Source organism: Triturus cristatus, chromosome 2_2 (assembly GCF_964204655.1).
Source record: "Triturus cristatus chromosome 2_2, aTriCri1.1, whole genome shotgun sequence".
Lineage (NCBI taxonomy): Eukaryota > Metazoa > Chordata > Amphibia > Caudata > Salamandridae > Triturus > Triturus cristatus.
Genome location: NC_140582.1, coordinates 1,115,938,052 through 1,115,955,139, shown reverse-complemented (window position 1 = coordinate 1,115,955,139; position 17,088 = coordinate 1,115,938,052).

Here is a 17,088-nt window from a genome sequence, read left to right as displayed (position 1 = left end):
TTTCACCCATTGTTCCCGTACGCAAATCTGATAAAAAACTGAGAGTCTGTGTGGACTTGAGGGTGTTAAATTCCAACATAGTAGTGGACTGTCACCCTCCACCAAATATAAATGAAGTAATTTCTATGTTAGAGGGTGCACGTGTTTTTTCCACACTAGACTTATGTTCCGCCTTTCATCAAATAGCACTATCGGAAGAATCTAAAAAATACACTGCATTCATTACCCCACAAGGTCTTTATCATTATATGAGGATGCCTTATGGACTGGCGTCAGCCGCGTCAGTTTTCCAAAGAGTTATGTTCCAAATTTTTAGGGACCTAATAGGCTTAACCAGTTTTGGAGAGAACGCTGCCGGGACGTGCCAATGGTGGGAACTATATAGGTTCCAGCAATATTGTTTGTCTCTGTTCTTATAGAGCGGACAGCAAATGGTTTACAGTTATTATTGAATTGCTTTTTCAAATTTATAGAGTATTTAGGACTGAAAATGAATTATCTTAAGTCTTATATTGTGATAATAGGCCCAAAAAATATGAAATCGAAAACCCAGTTTAATATAGGACCGTTGTGTAGGGAAAGCGGATAGTTTTTTTTATTTAGGTATTTTGGTGGATAATCAATTAAATTGGGGACTTCTCTTAAGAGTGCATATATAATCATTTAACAGGGTAGCTCATGGCATGGACTCTTTTGCTAAGCACCTAGTAGATAGCCACATTAAATCTATATTAAATCTCTATAATGTGAAGTGCATCCTGACTGTAGCGTTTGGTGCAGACATTTGGGGATATAGTCCCTGTCGCCCAATATAAACATCTAAAAACCAATTTTTTAGGCGGTTATTACGAATCCCACAGAGTGTTCCATAGGAAATTTTGCATGAAGAGATGGGAGCAGATTTTATTTCAGATTTTATTCGACTCGGCCCAATACGTCTATAGTTCTCCATAAGGCTTAAGTGTGAGGTAGAATTTAATTGAAAGATTGTGATTGTCCCGGCCCCTTCCTGGGTCTGATCCGTTGGTAGCAGATGGGAACCTTAGCACCTGGCTGACCAATTTGCTCGATGCCATTCTACCTAAGAAAAGATTACTTACTAGGGGTAGAAGAGTGGGATCAGCCCCCTGGTATTCACCAGAGCTGAGAACACTCAGGAAGGGCTGCAAGAGGATGGAGCGGACTTGGAGGAAGGACTGGAGTGAAAACAGCCGGATAGAATATCGAGTGGCTCTCGGTACCTATAAATCTGCCATCAAGGCAGCGAAGGCTGTGTTTTTCGAGGAGAGAATAGGTCTCTCTTCCAACTCTTCGAAGAAATCCTTCAGGGTTATCAGAGAACTCCTGCAAACTCCTGAACCCCCGGTTACTCACGACAATCCACGTGAGAAATGTTTCGAACTTGCTTCTTTCTTCAAGACCAAAGTTGAAAACATCTTGGCATCTCTTCCTCAGCTAGCCCAGGAGACACATTCGGGTGGCAGCCCAGGGCATTGCCCCGGGCTGCGGGCAGTGGAGCTGGATTCCTTTGGTCTAGTCACGGTGGAGGAAGCTCTCGGGGTTCTGGCGACTGTGAAGAGTGGGTCACCGAGAGACCCTGTACCGATGAAATATCTGAAGCAGGTCGCCTCTATCGTCGGCGGCCCTGTGACTGACCTTATAAATCTTTCTTTCTCCAAAGGAGTGGTGCCCCCCAGCTGGAAGAGAGCGGTTGTCAAGGCCCTTTTGAAGAAGCCTAGCCTGGATCCCGCCGATCTTGCTAATTTTAGGCCCATCTCTCTGCTCCCCGGCATTAGCAAGGTGGCGGAGAAACTCGTGAACAGGCGTCTATCGGGTTTTTTGGAATCCAATTCCCTCCTGGGTGATTCCCAAACGGGTTTTCGCCCTGGTCAGGGGACGGACACTGCCCTGCTCGCAGTCGTGGAGAATGCCAGGAGCATTTTGGATTCAGGGGGATCGGTGGCAGTGATCCTCCTGGACCTTAGTGCGGCATTTGACACCGTAGACCACCAGGTGTTACTCCAACGGCTGGCGGGGGTGGGGGTCTCCGGGATGGCCCTGAAATGGTTCGCGTCATTTTTGGAGGGCCGGACGTTTGAGGTTTGGGAAGGCCAGGAGAAATCAACACCTGTCCGTCTCCAGTGTGGTGTGCCACAGGGCTCATCGTTGAGCCCTACATTGTTTAACATTTATATGGCCCCTCTGGAGAGTGTGGTGCTGCCACTGGGTATCAAGATCATCAGCTACGCTGATGATACCCAGTTGGTGGTAGGGCTCCCCCAGTCGGCAAACCAACCCGACCGGCTGCACACCTGTTTATCTCAGATCTTTACGTGGATGTGCAGCTCAGCACTCAAACTTAACGGTTCGAAAACCGAATTGATGATGCTGGGGAACTCCCCTCCCTCCCTCTCACCGAGCAGCTGGCCAAGCTGCCTGGGAGTGGCACCCACCCCCAAACAGGAGATTAAGAGCTTGGGGGTGTGGCTGGAGCAGGACCTCTCTTTTAGGACACACGCTAAAATAACAGCAGGCGTGTGCTTTGGTCTGCTCCGGGCTGCCCGGAAGATCTTACCTCTTCTCCTGATGGCTTCGAGGAGGCTGCTAATCCAGGGACTCATCATCTCACGGTTTGATTTCAGCAATGCGCTGTTCTTGGGGGCCCCAGAAACAACCTTAAACAAACTGCAGCAAGTACAAAATGCTGCTGCTAGGCTCCTGACGGATCTTCCTAGGCGTCAATCTGCCCGCCCGGTGCTTAAGGTGCTTCACTGGCTTCCTATCAGAGAGAGGGTGAATTTTAAAGCACTCTGCATGGCCCACAAAATCCTGCAGGGTAAAGGGCCACCCATCCTACGGGAGATGGTTCAACCCTACAAGGCCCCTCGTACCTTGCGCTCGGATCACCAACATCTGCTGCAAGTTGCGAGAGTGAGGAAGGCCAGGACCGGCGGCAGAAGATTCTCCATAAACGTTGCAACTCTGTGGAACTCCCTTCCGTTATTTCTTCGCTCAGAAACGAGTACTTTACGTTTCCGAAAACTTTTAAAGACCCACCTGTTCCCTGCTTAATGCCGCTGTCTTGTGTTATGGTGTCTTTTTTCTGGAAGAGCGCGGGGATGCCCAAGGGTAACCAGGCGCGATACAAAACTCAGTAATAATAATAATAATAATAATAATAATATGGATCTGAGCAACCGCATACCATGGCTAAGCTAAGTCAAAACAAAACAACCAAAGCTGAATGTGGCAAGGCTCTATGCGCAAAATTCTCAATAATCCCCACAGTCAAGTGCAACCATGTCAAATTGTGTGCTCCAAGGAAGAGGGCAGCCACTCATACCCACAACAGTGGACTAGATAAATCTAGTCCTATAACAAGAAACAGGTTATTCTGAGCACCACTAAATGTGTGTTATGAAATCAGAGTCCAATCCATCTTCTTTCCACTCCGATGTTTATTCTTGAGATACTCTCGTCACAGATCACTATTCATCCTTTCTTGACACGCTATAATGTTCTCCAAATAGCCAACACGTGTTTCATCAGGCATGATGCGTTTGCATCTCTGACTTCATCAGGGCTCTCAAATATCTCTCTATTCCAGACGTCAAATGCTTAAAATAGGTTTCAGGTTTCTTAGGTAGCTCAGGTGAAATCTGGCAGTTTTGGTCATCGAGTTGATGTGGCCACGCATATTCAAGCTGCAGTCTAGGGTTATGCCAAGGGATTTAGCAGATTCCACTATGGTTGCTGGGCAGTTTAATGCTGTGATTGCCTTGATCCATTCCTGAATGTCAGGGTTGGTTTTGGATGGGGAGATTAGAAGAAATGCAGTTTTTTTTGCGTTAAGTTTGAGCTGGTTAGAGGTGAGCCAATGGACAGTTAGCTTCAAGGCCTCATTCAGGGAAAGAATGTCCTCAGGAGAAGAGATTTTGATGCAGATATGGGTGTCGTCGGCATACATGTGGTAGGAGATATTGGCGTGCGTAGCAATTCTGCGAGCGGTTCAAGTTAAATATTGAAGAGGGTAGGGGACAGGGTTGATCCTTGGGGGACTCCAACCATGATCGGAGAGGGAGCAGACAAGTTTCCGTTGATTAGGAATCTCTGAGAGTGGTTCTGGAGGAAGGACCTAAACCATTCAAGAACGGGGCCATCCAGTCCCAACCTGATTTTGAGGCGTTCAAGGAGTTTTTCGTGGTTGACCATATCGAAAGCCGAGGATTGATCTAGTAGGTTTAGGAGACAGGGTTTGCCTTGGTCAATGGCTTGGAGGGCATCATCCACGATGTGGAGGAGGGTGGTTTCAGTGCTGTTTCCAGGTCTGAACCTGTGAACAAGTGACTCTACATCTTCTTCTGAGGTCTTCTCTAGTGAGCACTCCCTAGTGATGGTGGCCCCTACTATTCCAGTTACACCTGCATCCTTATCTACCACCCAGAGTAATAGCACCACCTTCTGGGCCAGATGTTCGAGCATTCACTTTTGACAGTCACAAATTGCATCAAATTGAGACTCACAATTTGGGACTCACAAAAGTGAATGTACAACAGTGTCTCAGACACTGTTTGCGATTACCAATGGGGTTGCAAATTGCATGCCTCATTATTATTCATGACGCGAGCCAATTTGCGACCCATTGGAAATGGCTATCACTCCCAGGGATGGTGGCCTGCAGGGGTGAGCAGACCACCATGCCTGTGACCACTTTTTAAATAAAGCAGTATTTTTTTAAATGCAGCCCGTTTTCTTTTAAGGAAAACGGGATGCATTTAAAAAAGAAAAATGAAACGTTTAACTTTCATTTTTTAAGGGCAGGCAGTGGTCCCAGGGACCACTGCCTGCTCTCAAAAAAGTATTTTCGCAAACACTCACAAGTGGGAAGGGGTCCCTTCCTAATAGCGAGAGTTGCAAACGCTATTTTGTGATTCAGTAACATTTAAAAATGACATTTGTACATGCCAGAACCCTGTTTTGTGGTCGCAAACGAGCCAATCTCCCATTTGTGACAGCGAAAATGGTCGTACATCTGGCCCTCCATCTTGCCCCACCTAGTTGGACCACCCAGGTCCGGTAAAAGGACTGGGATCTCCTTAGCTGCAGGCACCTAGCCCCCTGCCCTGGTCTCCCTGGCTACGATGAATGAGGAGGCTATTGACCTCCTCCGGAACATCGTTATAGGCCAGACTGCCCTGCTGAATGCCCTCCAGGGATTTAGTTGCCAAATGCAACAAATGTTAGCTTGCCTGGAAGGCATTCACAGTGGTATGTCTCTCCTACAATGCTAATTTCAAGCTCTGGCCTCCTCATTCACCATAGCCTCCCATCCATCCCAACCTTCTGCCCCACCTCCCACCCAATCCACATCCCAATTCCCTATTTCCAGCTCTTTCCAAAGCACACTCACACCTTTTCATGCACCCAATTAAACAGACACAAGCAGCACACACACAGACACACCACAAAAAATCTGAACCAATCATCTTAACATACGGGCAGCACACCCACCACCACACACATATTTAGCATACCCAGAGACAGCACACCCACCACCACACACGCATGCACCACACCCACCACAAGAATACCAAAAGACAGCACCCCCACCACACACATGCACCACACCCACCACCAGCACACTGACAGACAGCACACCAACCACCACAAACATCTGCACCACGCCCACCACACCCAGCACCTCCACAGCACACACCTACACAGGTACAACTTGCTTAGAATACATACCCTAAAAACACAGATGCTCACAACCAAAAACACAACATACACCTTTAACACAACACACACCTAAACAAGCACAACATACACCAGACCCACAGGCTCCTACACCATCAACAGACACATGCAAATCACACACTGCCACTTCTTCTACCTCCCAAACCCTCTCCAACAGCCTAACACATTTCTCATTGAGGATCGGAGTTGTTGCCTTCCCCTGATCCCCCCACATCCCAACCCACCCCTTCCACATTCCAGTCCACCCAAAATGGTCATCCACCTTCAAAATCCAAACCCACCCCTGAAAAAACCCAGGAGCACCCCTCCCAAAACCACAGTGCCCCCTCCTAAACCCAAAGATACCCCTACCTAACCCAAGGATGCCCCTTCCAAGCTCAATGTCACCCCTTCCAAACCTAAGGGTACCCCTCCCAAACCCAATGACACCCCTTCCAACCTAAGGACACCCCTCCCAAACCAAAGCCCCCCTCCATGTAAGATCTAGAAAGTGCCTGCACTGCTCACTAGATGCCTCTTCCTGAGAAGGTCCCCTTTGGTAGCTATGTAGGAGGCAAACGGAGTGCTATGGCACAAAAGCCTCCAGTGCATTTGGAACAAGTAATGCACTGCCATTTGGATTGCTTTTAGTTTTTAGAGACTCATCGGTATGAATATATACCTATTATTTGTTCCACCAAGTTTGTCCTGGCATTATTTTCCCTTAGCCTTTGTTTTATTCCTGGCAATGTTTCTGAGTAAATGGTGAAGAACTAATGTATCTTTCCCATGATGGCAGGTGATACATCTGCTTTGTTTAATTTCTACTTTCTTAAGTGCAAACACAGCTTAACATTATATGTGATGGTCATTTGACTTTAGATGCAGCCACCCATCATAGTAATGGCCACTTGCAACAACTATTTGATGTAGCAAATTGCTTTGGGATGTTTGTTTCTTCTTGATAACTGGTCAGTATGAGAACATATGCAAAACACCCTTAAAATTATATTGTGACAGTTGACATTGGATACAGTACAGGACGTGCACTAGACAAGGGTAAATGTTGAATGTTAAATTCTAAGGTAGAGGTAACATCTTGTCTAGTGAAATTTCTACATCATGTAACATTGCACTTATTCCAATAATGTGTGTTGCATATGTTTTTAATGTTGGAATGTTCAACATTTGTTTAGACACACCTGTATGGTGACTTAAATCCTTTTTTTGTGCAAGTGTGCATTTTTGGAAGGCAGCTTGCACCAAAATCATACTTACAATGTGTTGATATAGGTGTGTTCCTTTAAATTTCTAAGACATCAACATTACACACATGTATATTCACATTGGGATGCTATTGCTTGTATGAGTGATTTCTATATGCCTGAGTCCTGTGCAAATGTTAACAGACAAGTCAATGAGTAACAGGTAACAGTGTCACTTACGTTCGATTGCACCCACGACAGCTGGTTTTTGTTCATCATCAAGCGGCAGCGGCAGGACTTTGCAGATAGGATCCATGGCAAAACAGGAAGTGTGAAAGTGAGAAAAGTTGAGTTTCAGCCTTAAAACCATGTAATTGCACCAGCTCAGGTGTGGAGGTTTGACCACCACTGTCACATCAGTGGTAGGCCTTATTGTGATTGGCACAGTGGGGAATTTGGTGGTCCCCGACCACCCCTTTTGCTTATCCCGTCATCAACGTGGTTGAGATTTCCTAGTGGTTACGGCGGGACCATCGTGGTCTTTTGTCTATGCAATAGCCAACATCTAACTAGGGCGGGCGGACCGCCAAGTCAGTGGGCGAGAAGACCACTGAAAAAGCCACGACTGACTGATTCCTCCAAGATCTAAATCAAGCCCTATGTTTTGAAATAGGACATGCATAGACTATACAATAAATCCAATTTATCAAGTGTAGAAATCTTGTTTTTTTATAATTATATTGCTCATTGTCATGCGTCTAGAACATGCACATTGATACTATTGTTGCATCAACAAGAAAAGCATATGTGGGTGATTCCATGTTCATACCTTTTGAAAATGTACTTAAATGTTTTCTAGCCAATTTATGTTTCCAATACCTATTAGTTCACTTATTTTGCCATATCAAATTATTTTTCACACCACCTACATACCTCAAATGTTGCTATTCTAACATATACCAAACTCTTCAGTGATTATATGAATCATATTTGTGTTTCAAATATAATGTATGTGTTCTTAAGTTTATGTTTAAGTATCCTGTGCACTGGGGGTAGGTGCCAATGGCAAAACAGGTGCAGTGGCTTTGGGACACGGGGATGAGAGTTCCAATGAACCCTGTTTATTGCTGAATTTCACTAGCAGTTCAGCATTAAGGGGTCCACTAACCTTGCTTGAACCTGGGTCAATGGCACTCTTGCTACACCACTGCTTGCACATTCTTGTTTAGTGTAATCTTTATTGATATGTATTTGTATTTGCGTCATATCCGGTATGTTACATTTTAAATGACTTCTTTGTCTTCAGGTAAATGTCTTCATTTTGTTATTTCTGTTTCATTGGCGAGTTGCCAATAGGTACCAATCAAACCTCTTTTGTTTGTTTGTTTAACACCGTGTTAATTCAACTGCAACTTTCAAAATAGCTACAGCTCAATTCTGGAGCTTTCTTAAATGTTGCAAGATACTAACATCTATATTTTGACACTGAAGCAGTGTGAGCTATATGGAGTTTGTTGTCTTGTTGATTTGCTACTGTTTAATCCTGTTAGATGAAGCTAAGATTCGGGGCTATTTTCATGCTGTAATGGTGAGCAAAATCCTTGAGCCTATTTCTGAAATCCCTAAAAAAATCTCATTTTGTTGAATTTTAAAATATACTTCATGAATGTAGTCCTTCTTATGTTCTGCTTTTTCTATATTGTTTGAAAATGTATTCCGTGTTTGTTTGAGTTTCTTGCATCAGGCCATCCTACAGAAATATACATTATTCTGCAACATTTAGCAATACTTTTATTTGATAATAACGTATAAACTGCGTTGGAAAAGCCAATAGGTCTAGTATGTTTTAGGTGTGCATGTTCTTTGCAGTAATTGACTTATGTTGTTCTGTTGTATGTTTAAATCCACGAACACACATATAGAGAATTATAAACTCGCACAAAGGAGCAAATAAACACACAAAAAAGCAGACAACCACGAAGTCAGAAAACATATTAGCCGATACCGGTTGATAATGCTTAGGTGCATGGATGAATGGATTGATTGCTCTGTGATTGTAAACAATGAATAATATATGAATGAAAGGCATTGAGTGCATTTAATGATGAGTGGATAGATAAATGTGCGAATTTGCATAGCCAGTGGGATGCAAGTGTGGGTGGATTAACGAATGGTTTGAGCTGTGTGATTAACATGTAGTTGTGGGTAGAGTATATGTGCTTGAAATGAGGATGACGGATCCGTGGGGATCAGTTGATGGATAACTATTTGCAAGTAGATGTGTGTGGGACTAGGGATGAATGTTTGTGAACAGAAAGATAAATAGATTAGTGAACAGGTTGATGGCCTGGTGCATAGATGTTATAGCGTGAAATAAGAGTGAACAACATTTTAATGAACTAAAAATTCAAATACTTTCTAACACTGTTTGCCAAACACAACCTTGTCTTGGAGTTCTGCTTGACAGCATTCCACATTTTATTGCCTAGGGACTAAATGCCTGGAACTGCGCATATTTTCAGCTTCCACTGTCCTTAAACTGTATTGAACTAAACATTTAATTGCTCTCTAACCCTGTGTTTAGCAAAGACAACCTTGTCCAGGAGTCCTGCCTTGACAGCATTCCACATTTTATTGCCTAGGGACTAACTGCTTGGGAAATCAGCCACGAACTGTGCACATTTACAGCTTCCACTGTGCTTAAACTGTAATGAACTAAACATCTAAATGCTCCCTAACACTGTGTTTAACGAATACAACCTTGTCCATGAGTCCTGCCTTGATAGCATTCCACAATTTATTGCTTCAGGACTAACTGCTTGCAACGTCAGCAGCCAGGCACTGTGCACATTTTCAGCTCCCACTGTCCTTAACATGTAGTAATATGTAAGAAAACGGTGAAAATTGAACAGTGTGTTAATGAAACCATATGTTGTAATAGAGAGAGAAATGAGATTGTTGTTGATTTACTCTTTACCGATTTCAAACCATACTGTATGTAATAAACTGTATTTGCAAACGCATCTGAAGCAAATTTACCAGCTATTTCCAAAATGCAGCCCTTTAATTTGTCAAGACCCGATGATCTACAAAATCTGCCCAAATCCACCAATGGAAGTTTTATCAGAAAAAATATGGTGAAGACCACTGACGACCTATATAAATCAACTATCGAGCAAGATGAAGCATCCACTCATAGGCCCTTTGACTCTGTTGCGGCGGCCTCTTGCAAAGGGAATTCCAATCAGCACAGCTGCTTACGTTTGTAGGGAGCATACCCACTTGTGCTACCTGGAGGGACTGTGCTTATGTGTCCCTCGTGTATGTGCAGAGCATCTGTCTTGCCTTTTCTGTGGTCCTCCGATATATATTTGGCCATTATCTGCTTCCACCCAAACTCCACCACAGAGCCATCAGCCAATTTCTTTACTTTTTTTTCTATTGATTTTCCTCGCATTAACAAACGCATGATGCAACACTGCGGCATGCTATTCACATGGAATTCGTCACAGTTTCTATGATTTGTTTACAAACCACTTTTTATTTTTACATGGTCCTTACTATTTTTGAGGCTTACTAATCAGTGGTGCATATTATCATATAAATATTTTGCCACAAAGTGATTTATTTAAATATCTGATCTCCCTTGCTCACGCATGTTCGGTTCTCATTTTATCTGAACCATTTATTTACTGCCATTTTCCTCTACAATGTTGGTTTTCTCTATTTGTGGAAGTCAAAGAAGCTTAGTTTGATTTTCAAGTCTTCGAATATTGTGAGCTCTGGCATCTCTTTATCAAACAGAGTTATTTCAATGGAAGCTGTTTCTCCGCCTTCACCAGACATTATGCCCAACTCTATTCCTAAACTCACTCCAGCAGTGAAAGTCCAGCATGTTGGTGCTTCTAAATGACTAAAACAGGATCCTACCTCACCAGACAAATCACCCCCTTCCATATCTATTGAACTTCTTTTAGATAAATTATTAACTCTCTGAATTTTAGTGGAGGAAACAACTGTTAGAATTCAGACACTCAATGCCAGATGGTTTTATATGAGATCTCATATTGCTGACTTTGAACAACGAGTGACTGATATTAAGAATGAGGCGGTAGAGACTGCTTCCATGCACCAGGAAATTAATCTACATAAAAAGCACAGCAAAGTTTCAGAAAACAGGAATAGGTGCAATTACCTTTGCATGTATGGCCTTCCCGGGGATGTTGAAGGCTTCTACCCTGTCTCATTTTTTCTACCCAATAGTTCTTTTTGCATTTGTCACCCCAAGTGGGACGGGTATGCTCAGACGTGAGTCCCGTGCTCTCCATGCCACTGAAGTCAAGCTATCCTGGCTGAAGAGGGGTGAAACCCCGAAACTGGTCCTAGGATGCTTGTTTCCAGTCCAGGGAGGACCTGGCCTGGCAGTTCGGGCTGGACTGTTCCCATTGGGCACAGGGTCAAGACTGGGGTGAATGTATGACATTGTTCTGCATTCTGTCCATCAATAGTTTTTTTTTCATTTTTTCTACCTTCTTACCTCAGATTTTGAGCCAGCCAAACTCCCCAGAACTTAACATTCAAATAGCCCACATATTGGATCACACGCATTCTTATCAATCACCTTCTAAACCTAGAGGAGTTATTATGTTACTTTTGGAATTCATAGATCTTCTAAAGGTTCTACAAGCTGAAGTCTTAGAAACAGGTTGCTTGGTCTGGACGAAAACTCTTCTTTATACACTATGTTGCTAAATCTACACTGTATCTATCTCAAGGTCACCACGGGATACAGCCTTCATACATTAACAATACATCGACCACAACTTAGATTCACAATTACTTTTTCCATTCCTGGGCCCCTTAGCTGCACCTTGTTATAAAATAATTGATGATTCAAATTATTAGCTACACTGTTCGAGGCCTCAACACATTGGCGGAATGCTTGGCGTTACTTTCCATTTTGAGGGAATCAAGGAGTGACACATGTCTACTCCAAGTGACGCACCTACTTAAAAAAGATTGGAGACGTTTGCAATCCAGATGGTTTGATCTCCAATATTTCTCTTCATGCATGGGGAAAATGGCAGGGGTGGCAATCCTCTTGGCCTCCCGATTCCCTGGCAGAGTTGTTCAAATGCAAGTCTCTGGTCGACTTCTAGCCCTCTGCATTACCATACAGACATAAACGTTCCCAATAGCCTCATTATGTGCCCCGAATGATAATCAGGAGGCCTTTACCCTTGATGCACTGGGTCAGGTGAAGACTACTGCTGATACCAATGTCCTCATTGGGGGGATCTCAAATTAACTCTCGACACTAATCTAGAACGGGAGGGACATACAGGTACATTTTCTCCCAAGGGACTAGGTCAACTGGTGATAAGGGCTTACAGAAGCCGGGTGCTAGCATCATCCATTCAAGAGGGACCACACTTTCTATTCAGCTGCACATCGGCCGTATGCCAGGGTTTTTCTTCTTCACAACTCCACGCCTTTCGGCATCCACCACTGCAGTTGATATAGGTGCAATTGCTCTCTCTGATCATGCCCCACTTACTATCCCCTTGAGGTTGCCAACTTCCACTCCACTATACTGTACTTTGTGCCACAATTATAAACTAGTAACATTGAAGGCCCACATTACAGAGATAAAGGGAAGAATTCACAATTTCCCAGTCCCTAATGATAGCCAAATACTCCTACAGCACTCCTCTGGGATGCATTGAAGGCATTGGCAAGCCATCTAAATCAGGACAGAAAGGGCAATAGAAATATGCTAGGGGGGCAAGTGAAGGAATTGGAAGAGGCACATAAACATTCGTGCTCACATAGAATTTGCCACCAACTCACAGTTGCACGCTCACAGCTTACAACTTTAGACACGGACAGTGTAGAATACACCATCCTACCCACTAGACAGAAGTATTTTGTAGGGGATAATCAAGCAAGGGACATATTGGCACACCACCAACTGGCCCAGGCAGTTAGTCAGTGAGTAACTGGATGTGAGGGGCCACAGGACGAATGCTTACTTCAAGAAGAGCAAATTGCCCAGCCCGTTGAACATTTTTATGCTGCTCTTCATTCTATCTCCGACTTGTCGGAAGATGATGCCACCTTATATTTAACACAAGTCACTATGGAGCACTTGTACCCACTGGACACTTCTCAACTAGATCAGGACATTAAACTGGGAGAGATGTTGCTAGAAATTTCTCATTTGCAACCAGTCAAAACACCAGGGCAAGACGGTTATACTTTTAATTTGTATAAGCTGTTTGCTACCTCCCTTGCACACACACTTACTTGATTTTACAAATTGTTATGTACTACAGGCTACCATAATAGTACTGCCTAAACCAGGCAAAGACCCTGTATATTGCTCATTATACCTGCAGATTTCTCTATTAAATGTCAATGCCAAGATTTTTACCACCATTATGGGGAACAGATTGGCACCATATATGCAAGGCCTTGTAGACCCAAATCAAGTGTGAATGTAATTGCAGCGATAACACCAAATGCTTGTGTTACCTTTTGTACAATCCTCAATGCTCCAGAGTCCCTGCACTCCTACTATCAAAGATGCTGAGAAGGCATTTGACCTGGTACATTGGCTCTACTTATTGTCGGTACTCCAGAAGGTGGGACTTGGTGAGTGGTTTAGATGCTGGGTTGGATGCAGCTACACAGGTCCTCAGAAAGCAGTAAACGGCTCAACTTCTTCATCCTTTGACATCACCGAGGCACCCGGCAGGGTTGCCCCATGTCACAGTTACATTTTGCCCTGTATATCGAGCCCCTAGCAGAATGTATCCATAGCAAACCCACCATAACAGAGATAACCATGGGAGGGAGGGATTATAAACTGGTTCTATAGGCTGACAACATAATTATAGCCCTGACACATCCACTCCAGTCATTGCCCCCTTTAATGGATGAACTAGAGACCTTTGGAAAGGCCACTAGATTCAAAGTACATTTTCAGAAATTGCTGATTCTGAATTTAATGGTCCATCCTCAAGGGCCTCTTCCTCTTTCCTTGGTCTAAGCAGAGAGTAACATACCTAGGCCTTTACATTTATTCTACGCAGACTAAAATTACAGAGAACAATTATAGAATCCTACTGTCAAAAGTGTGTTCTGATATAGAGACCTTGAGGTGCTACAAGCTCTCTTGGTTTGGACGCCTGGCAGTTGTTAAGATTACCCTGCTGCCTAAGATCTTATATGTTATTCAAACGTTGCCTCTGCAACCCCCTCCACATGCACTGAGCAAACTACAACATCGAACATACCAGACCACCCGGAGTTTACATTTTGCTGGTTCTTAGAGTGACTATTGGGACCCAGGAGAGGATAGAGATTCCGAAAATATCATCCACTCACATATCGCCTCAAATGCCATTCATTGGCAAACCATTTGTTCAACCAGCGTGTCAGGAATCCAGCTGCATACAATGGTAACAGGCCAACTGCAGCGAATAGGCAATTTTTTAGATCACACTAGGCCACTGGATTTTCCTTAACTACAGCATCACTATGGTATCCCATCTGCTGCTCAAGGGGTGTGCCTGGCCATCCGTCACTGGATTACCCAACCTGACATTCACCCACATGCGAGCCGATCCTTATTGCCATTTGTGAAGTGGCTCTTGCTAGAAACACAGACAAACATTTTCTTTCCAATATCTATGCCTTTCTCAGTGCTCCTCAGGCCCCTGCTAAATCTGCGGCACAGTTGCACTTGGAAAGAGAGTGCGAACGTCCGTTTTTACCCCAAGGAATGGTTAGGCATTCACAAGAGTGCCCACTCCTCTGCACAAATTACTAGACCTCCCAAATGGACTGACATTACCTTTGAAATCAGCACGGCGATGAGCCAACCTTCTCACTTTGTACTCTGCAAAGCATGTTTTACTATCTCGTCGAGGTACTGCCAATATACCCACTCACCCAGACTTGTTCTACAAAATCTGGGAAGTCCTTGGCATGGAATAGCTAACAGCATCCATATTTGATAAAACATGGAGACCATGTCCACAATACTTTTCACAGGAGTTCCTTGTGCTGACTTGTCCAGCCTATTTACACATCCTGCACCTCACACCAATGAATCAAAAAGTTGATTGACTTCCCCGAGCAATGGCATTACATTCTTTTTCATTCTATGGGCCCGATTGTGATGGTGGCTGGACTGCCACTGACTGCCTGTCGGTGGCGATTTGTCTGACATCTGGTGCTGCTGTCTGACTGCTGCAGAATGAGGTGAGGCAGTTGGACGCAGCGGGCAGAGGGACTGACTGACACTTCCCATTATATCAAAGAGCCTGTTGGACTGTTGGTCGGAATGTAATGCCCTACAATAAAGGTGGTGCCCACCCATTCTGACTGCCTTTTCAGGACAGTCTGACCTAGCAGGGCCCACATCCCCTGTGGGCCTACAGGTGCCCCCAAACATCCATGCCCTGTGGGCCAGACACCATACAGTACCAGGCACACGGAGCATGGATGTTTAAAAACATCAGTTTTTCCATTGTGGCATGAGCTGTGAACTTTTTCGGGCCGCAGCACAAGCCAAAATGGAAATAATTATGATTCTGACTGCCTACAGGGCGATCACATCATAATTTGGCTGGTCGGTCCCAATTTCACTACGATGTTGGCTGGACGCTCGTCTGCCCGGTAACGTAATGCTGCCCACGGTGTTGGTGACTCTTTGAAGGTCATCATTGCAACTAGATAGATTATCTAATCTCCTTTCCTGTAACACTTCTCTCCTCCTTACCTATCTTTTTCTAACTCCTTCTCCTTCTAAATACAGTTCCTCAAAGGCCAGTTGATGTAGGTGAGAGAGTTTTGCATGTCTACATCAATAGTAAAATCAATAAAAAATTACTTAAACCTAAAATAGGTTGGTGGAATTAGAGGTTAACCTCCATCGGCCACTACTCTGTTAAACTGTTGGAGAGGTTTCATTACTGTGGACAAGGTGTAGCCTCTGCCGTGATGACACTAGGAGTGGGCTGTGAGCTCTGCTCCGCCAGCCGAGTTCGCAGAGTTTTGCCTACTCAGTGCTCTAGGTAAAACTCCATAGACTACTGGCGGATTGGAGTTGACCACTGTGTGCCAAACTGGAATGAAGGATACTGCACCCCTTTCTCAGACAAAAAAGAGTTGACTGGCGTGTGGTTACCATGGAGACACTATTTATATAGTGCAATTGAAGTACTTAATGGTACACGTTCACCACGTTGCTGTGCATATACTTGTTGCAGTGCAACAATACGCGATCCTGCAGGTGCACCCAGTGCCAGAGGTGGACATGTCCTTATTTTGTGCAGTGTGCACTTGGTACCTTAACCGTACACAAACTCCATGTAGTGCAAGTTCTCAAGGCTGCACATGCACTCAATTGCCGGGATATATTTGGTAGGAGTAGACCGGGATGCACTCTGACACATGCGGAACTCTGTGGAATTCCACTGAGTTTTTACTCAACTCCGCCAGAATTCTGCGTAGTGGAACTCCGCAAGTTCCGCCCACCCCTAGATTAAACCTATGGTCTATCGGACTACAGTATCCATTCCGCCAAGATAAAAATCAGCCTTAAGTTTTGCTCCAGGAGACTCACCTCAAATAATTAGAAGCCCATACACTTAAACGGCCCTGGGCAGGCATTGTTCTTGCTTCACCCACTCAAAATAAGAAAAACTGTGTAGTCATTCTATGTAAAAAATACTTTGATGTTTTTATTCTCTCTCAAGGTATGACTAATGAAGAAATCTGGATTGTAACTAACTTTACTGTCAACAAGATTATATTCCAATGGCTATATTTAATATTTACGGTCCACCTCAAAATAACTTTATCTTTTGATAAAACATTGAGAAAAAGTAAGTGTCTGTAATGTGATGATGAGTATTTTATTTTAGGTGGGGATTGTTACCAGCCCACAGTTCCTTAATTAGATTAGATCATATACTCTTTAGTAAACACCTTTCTCAAAATCTTAGTAAAGTTGAGAGTGAACCAATTTTGATTTCAGACCATGACCCAGTTGTAGCAGGTATTGCTTTACTTTCTGTTCATAAATCATCTAATATATGGAAAATTTCCAATGCTTTATTAGTTTTGATCTTCATTT